The sequence below is a fragment of the Spodoptera frugiperda genome, chromosome 25 (assembly GCF_023101765.2).
Source record: "Spodoptera frugiperda isolate SF20-4 chromosome 25, AGI-APGP_CSIRO_Sfru_2.0, whole genome shotgun sequence".
Classification (NCBI taxonomy): domain Eukaryota; kingdom Metazoa; phylum Arthropoda; class Insecta; order Lepidoptera; family Noctuidae; genus Spodoptera; species Spodoptera frugiperda.
This window is the reverse complement of record NC_064236.1, coordinates 7959547-7973754: the sequence shown is the minus strand read 5'-3', so window position 1 is coordinate 7973754 and position 14208 is coordinate 7959547. Positions and strand designations below refer to the sequence as shown.

The following is a 14208-nucleotide window of genomic DNA, read 5'->3' as shown; positions in this document are numbered from 1 at the left end:
AAGTCCAAATAAATTCATCGAAACGGAGTTTCGTTGAAAAATCTTTTTTTTGTGTCGAATTTAAGAAATAATTTGCAAAGTGCTATACCATTTTATAATCCTTATTAAATGCGCTAACTTTGGTGAAATTTGCCACTACTAGCGCCATACATAATTTATTCAGTACAGTCACTTAAAGTAAGGTGAAAATTTTATTCAGAGTATTTGGTTCCTCTAAAACTAACAATGTTTTCCAATCTAAAGCAGTTGGCTAAGAATTTATGATTCCATATTACAAAAAATAAAGATTTGTAGCAACAAGAGTCAAAAGACTGGCACAGGGTGTACTTTTTCGTGGATAACACATAAGTCAATGTAATTTAAAAACTGTAGGACTTAGAATTTTTTTTATATTTTTCTGATAACAGTTGGAACCTTGCTGATCATCTGGTGCCTGTTGGACGTCGACTTCAGGGACACCCTGTATATACCTTAGAAACAATTTTGCATAGAAAACAATTGCTAAATATAAAGGTAGAGGGTTAAGTTACCATTGAATGCTTCTAAGTGCGGCAGTAAGACAGAAAAGTCAATAAGATTGCAAGCGAAAATGAAGATCTAAGTAAATATGTACGTAACTTGAAATACATTTGATTAGTAGCAAAATGCAATGTAAACTTTCTTAAATTATCGTATAAAATAACTTCTGGTATTGAATTTTATACTGAATCAATTTTATTTGAAGAAAGTTAGCGTTAGGTTTAAAATAAAATTATAAATCAAAGGCTTTTAAACATCAACTTAAAACTGGAGTTAAGTCGATGGCCGCCTATCGCTATGTTGTACGAAAGAAATATTATTTTTAAAATGCACGCCGTTCAGGCTTTTAGTTTGGTTTTTTAAAAAGTTGGTAAGTGCTGCAGCGGAATACGTAATAGTGTTGTCGAAAAACATTATGCCATGGCTCTTGTCCTCGATACCAAATGATATAAATCAGTGAGCTCTAATTTTTGGCGACAGAGAATCCTTTATTTTTCCGCCCGAACCAACTTTTAAAGACGTTTTAGAAAAATTCAATAATTTCGCTCGCCTTGAGTAGAGAGGAGGGAGTTTCACCCTTTTTATCTTTGAGGGCGGAAAATCATCCAATCACTACTCTCGCCTTGGGCGAGGCGAAAGGGAGTGTCAGACGCTTACTGACTAAAAACCACCCTGATTCTTCTCCCAATTTGAGCCGTAGCTCCAGTAACGTGTCCGCAACTCTGGATCGGGCATCAGCCCTACTGAGCGCGATCTGTGGTAGTCTGATGGCTATTGGAAGCGCGTCGCGTTCCGTGCGCGCGTACCTGATTCTGGTCGGGCAGCTAGTAGCTAGCTACCTTTGCTCGCCGTTTGCAGATCCCCACTTACGATGGCCGGAGATCGTCGCGCGATCTTCGACACCCGGAGTGAACTTCTAGAGACGGGTAGCAGCGTTTATTGATAAACTTGATTCTCTTAAACTACGATCTCCAATCTGCCTGCCAAGTGTAAAGATTAGGGCGAACCCCACTTTTGTAGAGATATGGACCTTGTCAAGGAAAAAGTGTCTAACGTTTATTTATAAGAACTATGTCATGTTTATCCTGATGAACCTGCTACGCACAATTCGACAGACATTCTGACATTCAGATCTATCATTTGGCAGTGTACACAATCACTCGATAAAAGATTTGCAGTGCAACAAATCTCATTGTCACATGAAAGCAATTAAGTGACGTCACACTATAAGTCAATCGTTTAAAACGTTTCATTAAAGAGTTGGTAAGGACATTTAACTTACGTTAACTAGTTTATGTGATCTATTTAGTAAATATTTGTTACATGTACCTACTCGTTACATAGGCTACTCACATTGATGTCGTATATGATTTTACTATTCGTTGATATATTTTTTTTCATTGCAATGACTTTTCTCTTACCTACCATTGCTATCTACGTTCAACTTTTGTGAAATTTCAGCTTCAGAGTTCAGAGCCCTCTCTACGAAACATTAATGCGTTGAAGCCTAAAAGTTTCCTTCATATGCTGCGTTTTGTTTCGAGCCAGTATCTACTTGTTTAATGTGAAATTTTAATACGTGGCTGTAGGAAGCTGTTTAGTTCGCGAACTTTAATTATTAGACGACACCCGTCTAGACGACTACTTTCAGTTACCAAAGTGAAGTTTCAATGGTGAAAAGGTAGACGGTAAATATTTTGATCATTCTATTATCTATTCTATCTTTGCATGTAAGTCAGATAAATCCTTACTAATATTATAAATGGGATAATGTGTTTGTTTGTCCTTTCTTCACGTTGCGAAGGAGCGATTTTATGACACGTGAAGGAGGATGGAGAGTGACTTAGGGCACTATTTTTACCCGACTGCACCAGAAGGAGGGTTATGTTTTTCTCTTTCTAACCACCCACTTTCCCTAAATAATGGGTAGAAGTTTGCATCAAATAATTCGACTATTTATCGTAGAGTATTTGTGGCTAACAAAAATATCGTGCATTATTTTTTGCAAACCGGAAAGCTAGAAATTTATATATTTGGGATTTCAACATCTGGGCTACTCCTAACGTCTTGTTCACGCCTTTAATCTCCGGAAGAATATTTTACGAAAATATTTGTGAGTTCTTTTCACCCCTCACTTATGTTTATAGAAAGGAACAGCAAACAGTTGCATTGTAAAATTATTTTACAAATAGTCTTTAAGGATCTTGCCATGTAAATATTTATACTATGTCACCCTATTAGACCTTAAACTAGTATTAGTAGTAATAGTATATTCCTGGCACTAATGCTAGAAATTTTCGAGAATGGAAACTCAACATTTCTTTACCCGTGTCAGGAGTAATGATCATGAACATGTAACAGAATAAGAAATAAATGTAACAGAAGTGAAAATTCTGGTTCTGATATATTTAAAATCGAATTTCTTTAGCCGTCTTTCTCCGACCGTGTTTCTAGGAGTTCTAAGGTGACAGGTTACTGACGTTACCGAGTAATGCGGAAATTGGCATCTACTCTCACATATCATTTTATACGTTTGAATGTAACTAAAATTTTAAAGAAAGTACTGCTAAGGGATTATTCTTCTTTTATCATTTTTCAGTAAGTAATCGTGTTAATATTGGTTACTGGAAGGCTTTTTGCGAGTCATGAAAGAAATCTGAATGATGTTTTACGGGAACCTGGAAACGAACCCTAACTTTTTCTTCATACTTAAAATATTGTATATCATGTTTAATTTAAAAGCACAAAAGTGAACCTAGTTACTAAAAACAATTGCATCACTGCACATAGTGTACATAATAAGAAATACATTTCTAAGAACTTAATAAATGACAATCTCCATCTCAAAGGATAACTAACTCGACTCGAAGTGTAGCGAAGCTTAAAAATATTGTTAGTTGCTAGTAAACATCGCTTGCAAGTTGCAACGGCAGAATGAGCCTTGCGCGGATGTTGCGATCTTGTTAAAAATCATTTCACTTCAGTGAACAGAGATAATTACTATTCCCTTTAGGTGAATACTTAGATTTATTCATATTAGTGTAATTCTATACATTTCTGTTTTCACGTGGGTATGTAAGTAGTATAAGTTGACTAAGACCTATTTTCCACGTTTGCGTCATTTGACGAATGCATGCATCCGTCAAAACCGAAAGGTGTATTTAATTTAATAAAATTTAATTTCGTGTATAATTTTATTTGTTTCTAAGCAACATACAAGCTTTATTGTTATTTGTATCGGCCGCTTAATTCTTGTGAAGGATGCATGCTTTCATCATGCTTTCGTCAAATGACTACAAATGAAAAATGGGTGCATCTTGCTAAACACAATGAAAACTGTTCACGAAGCGGCAATGACACGAAGTAGACAGTAAGCCGAATGCCTTGTTTGTACTATGCTAGTATTATGGTCAAGTATTTAGTAGCTCTCTTTCGCTTCGATTTTGGGACAGAAGCTAGAGAGATCTACTGAGTACTCGCTACTGGAATATAATGCTAGCGTAAGGACTACTCGGTGCTGCCCTATTATAAACTATTATTTAGTACCGTTCTCTGATATACGTTATTCATTCAAACTACGATCGCTAATCGACTTGCCAAGAATGGAGATTGTGGCAAACCCCTTTTTTACCGACTTCATAAAAAGGAGGAGGTACTATGTTCGGCTGTTTGTATGTTTTTTTTTTTTGTATGTTTGTTCATCGAATACTCCGTCAATTGTCGACGGATTTTCAAAATTCTTTTTTTGTTCGGAAGTAGATAGTTCTGAGGTGGTCCCATTGTCACCAAGTTAGGATCTGATGATGGGATCTTAGAGAAATCGAGGGAACTCCTCAAATATTATAGGGAACTATATAGTGATTTTGGTATATTCATCTAGAATTGAAGCATTTACAGTCAAAAAGTAACCTTTGAAGAGGTGGAACTGATGAAGAAGACCAGAAATGGCCAATGGAACTTCATACTCACAAGAAATCACAATAAAGTTATACTCCGTCAATTGTCGACGGATTTTCAAAATTCTTTTTTGTTCGAAAGTAGATAGTTCTGAGGTGGTCCCAGTGTTACCAAGTTAGGATCTGATGATGGGATCTTAGAGAAATCGAGGGAACTCCTCAAATATTATAGGGAACTATATAGTGATTTTGGTATATTCATCTAGAATTGAAGCATTTACAGTCAAAAAGTAACCTTTGAAGAGGTGGAACTGATGAAGAAGACTAGAAATGGCCAATGGAACTTCATACTCACATAGAAATCACAATAAAGTTAATTAAGTGACTGTGACAATACAAATAAATAAAGTAGTTATTGAGATAGAGAATTTTAACCGACTTTACTTTACTTTTAAAAAGTGTGAAATAAAATACTTTTTACAAAAAAATAAACCGACTTCACTAAAAAAGTTAAAAATAACTTTAATTTCGGAAGTCGGTGTAACAAACAAATAATACCGAGAAACACCGACTTCCGAAATTAAAGTTATTTTTAACTTTTTTAGTGAAGTCGGTTTATTTTTTTGTAATTAAATAAAAAAATCACGGTTCAGGCGCGGCGACGTCGCTCAGCCTACTGATTGCAGTAGCACTAGTTAGCTTTTCGCCATTAATGTACCTACGTACTTGAGAAAACCGTGACATTTTGTTACTTTAATATGTCTTACGATAGTTATTATAAATAAAAACATCAAAATCATTTTTTGAAGAGGATGCCAATGTAGTTGACAGTTTTATTGTATCGTTGAAAGGTTTTGTATACAATCAACTATGCACTAATCTCTGAAAGTATTATTCTTATTTGGAAAATTGAAACTGAAAGTATTATTCTTTATGTATAAAGTTGAGGAAGATTTTGGTTTTGGTCTTAACTTCGCGCTATTACGTTTAGGGGAAAGGCACGCACATGAAACTGCGGGGTAATGAAACACAATGAAAGAAGTAATATTGTTGGTTTTAAAATAAACTTCTGCCTACCTCGTTGGTTGATTGGTCGGAAGTGCGATGGATAAGGGGTCTCGGGTTCGATTCCCGAGTCAGACAAAATATTACCAGGCCTTTTTCCCTTTTTTGGAAACAAATCTCAGATTTAGCGAGGAGTCTGGAATTGTGCACAGTATATGGCAATGGGCTCACCCCCTATTATATGGGACTTATAACATAAATGGGTTTACATTGTATAGCGGCATTCCGTGGCGTAATGCACCTCGGCCTACCCCTTCAGGGACAAACGTCGTGACGTTGCATTTATGTATTTAAATATAGGAATGCATAACACCTCCCCTTCGGGGATAAAAGGCGTGACATTGAATTTATTTATTTAAATGTAGGAATGCATAACACCAATATTAATAACTACCTACCTACTTAGTTAGCTTTTTTAATATCAACATTATTTCAAATGTAATGTTATTGAATCTCTTATAGTAATGATATTTAAAACGGATAATTACTGACTCAATACCGACTATATTGAAACAGGATCGATAGTGAGCATCGAATTTAATTCAGTGTAAGCATTCATTTGAAACTTGCAATGATTACGTACATAACATGATGCCTTTTTATCCCCGAAAGACTGGGCAGATGTGTACAAATACGGTGTAAAACCGTTTTAAAACGTCCCACTTCCCATAACCTCTAGGCACGTTTGGTGAACGGATAGGTACATACATATATGTATATGTGAGGGTTGGAATCGTAACTAAAAACAAAAAAAAAACTATTATTCATTGTACTGCCTGTTTCTATCCACTGATAATTTAAAAGTTGGTGCCACAAGTACTAAACAAAATTATATCAAAACCTAAGTAGATACCTACGTAGGTGTAATAGGCATGTTTCATCACTAGTCAAATTCAATACTTTTTTCGAAACGTCAAAAACGATATTATCTACGAACTTTGTATGAAATACTCTATTATGACGTCATAAGTTTTTGACGTCAAATATCAGACTTATTTCTAGAAATTTAGCTAAAAATAGAAAATCAAGTTCATCAAATTTATGAATGAGAGTGTGATTATTTTTTAATATTTTATTGTATTGAAAAGTTGTAATAATTTATTTTTGACCCAGTCATCATCCCTATTATATGTGTAGCTTTTAAATTTAAAACCAAGATCATTTTCATTTTGCCATAGCTTTGCTATGATAGAAAACCGCAATGGCTAAGTTGTAGTTTATTAGGGTGTTCACTAAGAATTTGTCATATTTATAATATCTATTTACAAGTTGGGCCCGAATATGGATGATAAAGTATTTCCATTTCCTTTCCATATCAAACATCGAGTAATTTTATTGGTCAAAAGTAGAATTTGAAGTATCACCACGGCGAGCAGTTAACTGGAGTTAACTAGCTTACAAAACATTTCCGATTGACAATAATAAAGTGCCGTATGGTAGTCTGTGACCACGTCGTATTTGTTAAATCTATTATTTTACTACTTCATTTATGTGTTATGTTTAATATACTGCTGTTTGTTGCCGTTAATAAAAATTAAATAAAATTAAAATAGTTTTAACAATTTTCGCCCGAAGGACTAGTAGGCTTATCCCCTCATATGTAGAAGGCATACATAACTGTTCTTCGATTTTCGTTGGTGGGTTGGGGATTAGCGACGTCTTTGGTACCTATTGTTCCGCTATAGATTGCAGTAAAAACAGGTCAGAATATGTCTACATCAAACTTCTATATAATATTTATGTTATTCTTATTAGGTACTCTCAAGGAAATAAAACATGTCATGTTATGTTCACCTACAAAAGGATTGTCGACCTGCCACAACCATATAATTATTCAAGTGACTGTTTTTGAAACAACCGCGTTACCGTGAGCCATGTGCAAATGAGCATACAAGATGACGTTAGGCAGTGTAGGTCAGTTACATTAACTGGATTTAACCAGTTGAAACCAGCGCACGATTTGGCCTTTAAGAGCTGTGTTACTGTAGGTTTATGACTTCGTACGTCAGACGTTATCGTAAGCCACAATTACCTTGAACAATTTATTTAGAGGCGTGTCAAGATTGTGTATTGAGAAAGGTAACTAAATTAGTTAATTAATGAGTAACTAACTACAGTGTAGTCCGTTTAGTACGACTTCGCATATAGCAACCAACCGTTTTTAGCGACGAAAGTTTAGGCATTTGTTTGGTTTTAGTATAAACTTGCATAAATAGACATTCGTTTATTACGACTCCGCTTACAACGACCATCCGCTTTTAACGACCGAATTTCACACATAATTGTCCGGTTACAACGACACAACGACGTATTTACAAATAATTCATAGAAAAGAATGAAATAAATGAATAGTTATCTCAGCTATCGCTCCGCGCGACGTCTCTGATTGGAAATTAACTGTTTATTTTATGGCAGTACGAATTTGTAGGTAATTCCAAGTGACGCGATAAAACGCGAATGAAACCAGAAAACAAACAAAAATTACAGTCTTTTGCATAAATTTTTAGTTCTTAGAATAGATTTACACTTACATATAAGAAAGCGGTACGTTATGTACGTACATTACACATCCTTACATAATTTGAAAAATTAATTATTTTTAATTTAACTATTTTGATTAAAATGAGTTTTTTTATCTGCTCATCACCTAAACGGGCATTTAACTTTAATATCTGTTATATAAAAACAAACTTTTTTCTGTTCGTTTAATTCGACTTCCGGTTAGTACGACGTAAAGTCACCGGTCCCTTGGCAGTCGTTATAACCGGATTCTACTGTATATCAATCTCTGATGTTTGTCCTTTGTGTTTTTTTGGTGTACAATAAAAAGTTTTCTAAACTAATATAATCTAAATTAACTATACTTAAACAAAAATGGATGTCGAATTTATCTTCCGGATAGATCAAAATATAAATTACCTATAAGATTTTTTGGATTTTTGATAATTCTTGCAGTAGGTGAAAAGTCAAGGTAAATCCTAAAAATTGGTTAAAACCTGAACTATAAAAACAGCGATCTCTAATGTGCCAGCCAAACGCGAAGACAAAGTAAGGTCAATTCGTAGTAAATCCTTCTATAGTACTACCCTACCCTACTACCGCTACCACCACAGATGGAGCCCAGTAGGGCTGATGCCTGATCCGGAGCTGCGGATTACCTAACGGGTTTACCGGGGTTCTGGTTCGAAAAGCAGGAGTAGGAACGGGGTGGTTTTTAGTCAGTAAGAGTCTGACACTCCCTCTCGCCTCGCCCAAGGCGGGAGAAGTCATTGGATGATTTTCCCCCCTCACAAAAAAAACCCTACTACCCCAACTAGCCTATATGGATTTTTTTTTACATAATAATTTTTGACGTGTAAACGTGCTCTTTTGTAGCCTATATGGAATAGTCTATTTAGAAAAATAAATTCATTTCATTTCAATCATTGAGGCCTATGTTCAGCAGTGGACGTCCTGTGGCTGATATGATGATGATGATAAAACCTTACTATGTATTTAGGAGAGAATCAAGGTCCAATAGTGGCTTGGCCATGAGCTTTTGATATAGTTATGAATGGGCAGAGGGTCCAGATTTTATTTGGGTCAACTTGAGTGTCCGTGGTTGATTAGGTACCTTTTGTATAACCAGGTATCAATTGTATTATACCACAAGTAGGTTAGCTTTATGGAATAAGATATCTCGACAATTCTATAGGATTCTAAAATAGGGGACCTCCGTGGAGATACTTGGCAATCCAGTTCTATCACACAACGGTCAATTTATTATACCACTTCTGCTTTTTGATGGGATGAACGACTACTATCTGTGAAACACTATTGACCTATATCAGCCCCAATTTTTTCATATTTTTACATACCCAGTAACTAGTACCTACATTACTGGTATCTTCATTCTTTTTTACATAAGCTTGAGTTCAAGGTCCTCGTTTTGAAAAGCCTATGAATAGATATAAAACCCTTTAATTTTCAATGGTATGAAAGGTACCCCACTCAAGTAATTGTGTTCAATTTATAAGTACCTACTTATGTACCCAGTAGTATAATGATCATCTTATTTTTTGTTGCCTTGTCCTTATTTATTGTTATTTCTTTATTTATTTTTCTTTGCCATTGTGTATTCTATCAAATAGCCCTTTTGAAAATAGTCATAATAAGTATCCTATTAAATACGGCGCGACGGGTTTGCGCGCGCCTCAAATAGCCAGACCACTACAGATAGGGCTCAGTGGGCTGATGCCCGATCTGGAGCTGCAGACAACGTGACTGGTTACCCGGATTCCGGCTCAAAGCAGGAGAAGGATCGGGGTGGTTTTTAGTCAGTAAGAATCTGCAATCCTTCTCGCTTCACACATACGAGAGAAGTCATAGGATGACTTTCCCTCCTCGAAAAAAAAAATATTTCAACACGTTTAACGCCGCGGTGGTCACCGGTGACCGACCGCGACGTTAGCGGAGGATTTGCCTTCAACAGTTTTCTATTGGCAGTCAAAGATTTAAATAATCCTTTTGTATAACTAGTGTTACTAGGTATCTCCTTATATTATACGTAGTACCCATTACTATATAGAAGGTATTTTAAATAAAACAAATTAGTTAATATTACACTGTACGTTCAATTATCATAATAATGTACCAATTCAAATCTTGTAATTTTTCTTATTATTTTTTTGCTACACGCTTATTATAATACAATATCGGTTTCAACAATTGATATAACGTATCCTATAAGTACCCAAATAGCCGCCGGGGGGTTCGTTGCCATGGTAACGAAGTGCACCGCACTCCATAGACCTACACTCCAATATAGAGTAAAGGTCATTCACCCCGCGCTGCACCCAAATAAACATCAAATTCCTTACATATTTTTTTCTCCATTTTACTTTAGCCCTACAATACTAGTTCATTGATAATGACTATAAATGTTAGTGGGTATTACAAGTTTTACAAGTAGTTTTTACACATACCTTCAAAGAGTTTCGGTATTTAGTCATCTTAATTGTTAATAGATCCAATCTTATTTCACTAACACTATACAAAAGTAATTTAGAGTTCATAACTCTCTCACACACTTTTAACACTGTACTAACTACATTTTAAAACTTTTTAACAGTCTATTGGAGCTTTTTTCCTCACATAAACAATATTTATCTACTATTAAAATGTTTTCACTGCTTATCTAGGAAAATCAAACAATAACAATGAAAGCGACATCTAGTAGAAATTAAAAGAACTAACAGCAGTAGCATTTCATTGGTGTTAAGTACTTTGGGAGTTTTGTACTTTAATCTAGATGTCACTACTGTGTATAATAATTCAAGCAATTTCGCATACTAATTTTTGGAACTTTTAAAAAAAATATATTAATTCATATAGTTTAATTAAGTTATTGTATGTAAGTCTTAATGACTAACGTATATCGAATTACAAACTTTGCTAGAAGTATACAAAGTAATCGTATTACCTGTCTTAGTAGTAACTCCTTTAACTAAAAGATGGCGCTTACCATGTTATCTAAATAAATATCTAGATGGCGCTGTTCACTGTTTTATTTTCAGGTGAAAATAAAATACACCGTACCTACCAGAATATTCTTTAGCTCCTAAATATATCTCCTATAGCAGGGATGCACAGACTTATTAAGACTAGGGGCCACTCGGACAAATTATGAACGGATTGCGGGCCGCAGAAGTATAGGTAATTAATAAAGAATTGATAATATTGTATTAAAAGTGAAAAATAATTTATTAATTTGAAGCGTAGCACTGCATAGTGCTCACAATCTTTTTCATAATATTTGGCTCATATTTACTTGCAGTAATTTATTTTTGCTGTCAGGATTCGACCGGCGGGCTGCGGCCCGCAGACACTATAGGACATGCATTCATGTCATAATTTATAATTGGCACTGGAGTTGTCTCATTTACAGAATATTTAGTGTATTACGCACAAATTTTATTTTGGATCTTTTTTATTTTCGAGTCCATGAATATGAACAGTTATGTAGGTACTTACATGCAAAGGCCTCAGTGGCTAGTAGGTACGTAGGTCGTACGTACTTCTAACTAACCTAGAAACCTAGAAGCTACGTAGACAAAGCAATTAGGTTTACGATGACATAACAAGGAGGAAAACTGGTATAGGAACTGTTATACTTATTACCTAAGTACCTCAGTCATTCTTACGTTAGGTAGGTCAGCGTGATACTATTATTGTGGACGACTTCGAATTTCCAAGTCCAAGAATTGGGGAAGAGATATAAGTAATGGGGGGGGGGGATCATCCAATGGCTACTCTTGGCTTGGACGAGGCGAAAGGGAGTGTCAGACTCTTACTGTCTAAAACCTACCCGCTCCTATTCCTGCTTTTCCACCCGAAGCCCTCGTAACCCGCTAAAATGTCCGCAGCTCCGGGCGGCAGCAGCCCTACAGGGCCCACGTAGTAATACGAGTATTTTTTTGGCTGAAGACATTTAGTTAAGTACCCTACCTAACCTTGATTTTAATCATGAAATACCAATGTTACAACACGTATGACATGGCAAGTTTTATTAATAAACGATTATAATAATTATGTGCTGTATAATCTTAAGGTTTATATCTACTAAACTTTCTATGGTCAAATTCCCACATTAACTATACATTTTTATTACGGTCATATTTATAGACTGTTAGCTTCTGCCAGCGGCTTCCCCCGCGATCCCGTAGGTTAAAAAGTATCCTATCACCTAAGTCAACACACACCTTGCCTGTATACCAAATTTCATAAAAATCCGTTTAGTAGTTTTAGCGTGATAGACGGATAAACATCCAAATAAACAAACTTATACATTTATAATTTATTATACAATATGATAGAAACCTAAAAATGTTATTACGCCGACGATGGACACCCGAAACACCAGAGGAAGTTCCAAGTTCGTTGCCGACTTTTTAGTGGTTAAGAATTTGCGGTTCGCCAAACCCACGTCACATTCGAGTAGGTACCATATCCGTTAATTGAAATTAACAAAACATTATGACGCCATAATCTCTTAGTGGTCAAACATTGCGCTTTTTTGCGCACAACTGAAAAAGCTACTATTTACGTCATCGATGACGAATTGTGATTTTGATGGTCATGATCATGATCATTTTCTTTCGTGAACACGCTACTTACAATGTGATAATTTGCAGATTTTTTGTTTATTAAGATAAAACCGCAGAACGGAATATTTTTGGAGTAGACATTTATGTTTGGGACTATAGGTAAGCAAATTATAATGATTGACGCAATAAGAATTGCGTAGGTACGCCTACACAGCAATCTAGGTTTTTACGTAGCCATGGAGGTCTTTGCTTTGGGTTTTAAGTTATAACTCGTGTAGTATATTATATTATATATTATTATCAGCTCACATGAAACGTACATGTCCATCATATAACAGCAGATACTGTTTAAAATGCTGTAACATCAGCTAGTCACCATCAATATTTATCCAGACTTCTGCATGTCGCCTCCCTCCGGTCGAACTGTAAATTATTGAAGGAGATCAATGTTCGTCAGTAAAAATCAGAGTCATTATATTTTCTTTTTCTTATGTTTTTCTTCTATAATTATTCTCACTTACCTAACCAGCAATCTGTATTCAATATCTCAATTTAGGAGCTAAATTCAAAGTCTCAAAACGGCTAATATCCAATCGGCTAATATAAGGTATAAAATAAAACATTCACAGCACCGACGCGACAGTTTCCCCTGAAACCCTCCCTCGTTGAAAATGATGAATGTGGCAGCGGGAGCTAGAAACGCACTTAGATATTATACATAGTTATAGCTAAGTAGTAAGTAGCGAGCTAACTTTGAAGGGATTGGGGTTGGTAATAAAAGGTCCAATGTCATTACCTACACAGTATTTTAAATTAAACAGCTTTAGTGGCAGAGTGATACTTAGTAGTGATGTAAATCAAATCCATATTTTAAAAGGAAAATAAAAACACCCATATCATAACATAACGTAACGTCACGCCTTTTATCCACGAAGGAGTAGGCAGATGTACATATTTTGGCACGTAATGCCACTGTAATATACACTCAGTTTTCCCCATTTGTGTCATAAGTCCCATGTAATAGGGGGTGAGTCTATTGCCGTATACTGGGCACGATTCCAGACTACGTACTACTACCACTAAGAAATTTTCGAAAAACCGAAAGAACCCCAGGAACGCTTTAACCCATTATTATCTTAGTAACGAATGATATAATTTTGTTTGAAATGATATGAAAACGATTCCATCTTGGTTAGACATGCCCAATGCCACACATAACATCTAGGCTCGGCATTTTATTCTGTGAGAAAGAAAGAAGAACCGAATCTCTTGCAGCAGAACCTCGGTAGTAGCACTTGCCAAATCAGGCGCGCCTTTATTTATTTAAGTCTATATACTAGTCTTTAACTTTAACAAAATCTTAAGACCCTATTGTTTAAGCCTTTACTTATAATACCGGACATAAGTTACATAGTGTTGAGGGCACGCTCCACTACGCCGCGAGTGCGAAACGTTATCTCATTTCCTTTAAACACTGAAGGCCTAAGATACAGATCTACCGACAAATAATTAGTTCATTGATGTTAATTGAGTTCTAATATTTTGTAATTAAGTTTATTTTCTAACAATACACTTGTAATTCATTCGCACTCGATACAGGGTCACTACGCTACCTTTTGTTTTTTTTTTTATGTAAGGACTTT

At 35.5% G+C, this 14208-nt stretch overlaps 1 protein-coding gene and 1 long non-coding RNA gene across 3 annotated transcripts in view; both read right to left on the bottom strand.

The window, feature by feature from the left end:
- The window catches only part of LOC118273548 (neuronal PAS domain-containing protein 2), a 79519-nt gene extending 68870 nt beyond the window's left edge, over positions 1 to 10649 (bottom strand). For both annotated transcript variants that reach the window (XM_035590620.2, XM_035590697.2), the window contains exon 1: positions 10445 to 10649. The gene's annotated coding sequence lies outside the window, so the exon portion shown is untranslated. The remainder of the gene's footprint in view (positions 1 to 10444) is intronic.
- Positions 1 to 14208, bottom strand: part of LOC126912367 (uncharacterized) — a 197679-nt gene that overhangs the window by 162876 nt on the left and 20595 nt on the right. The window lies entirely within an intron of this gene.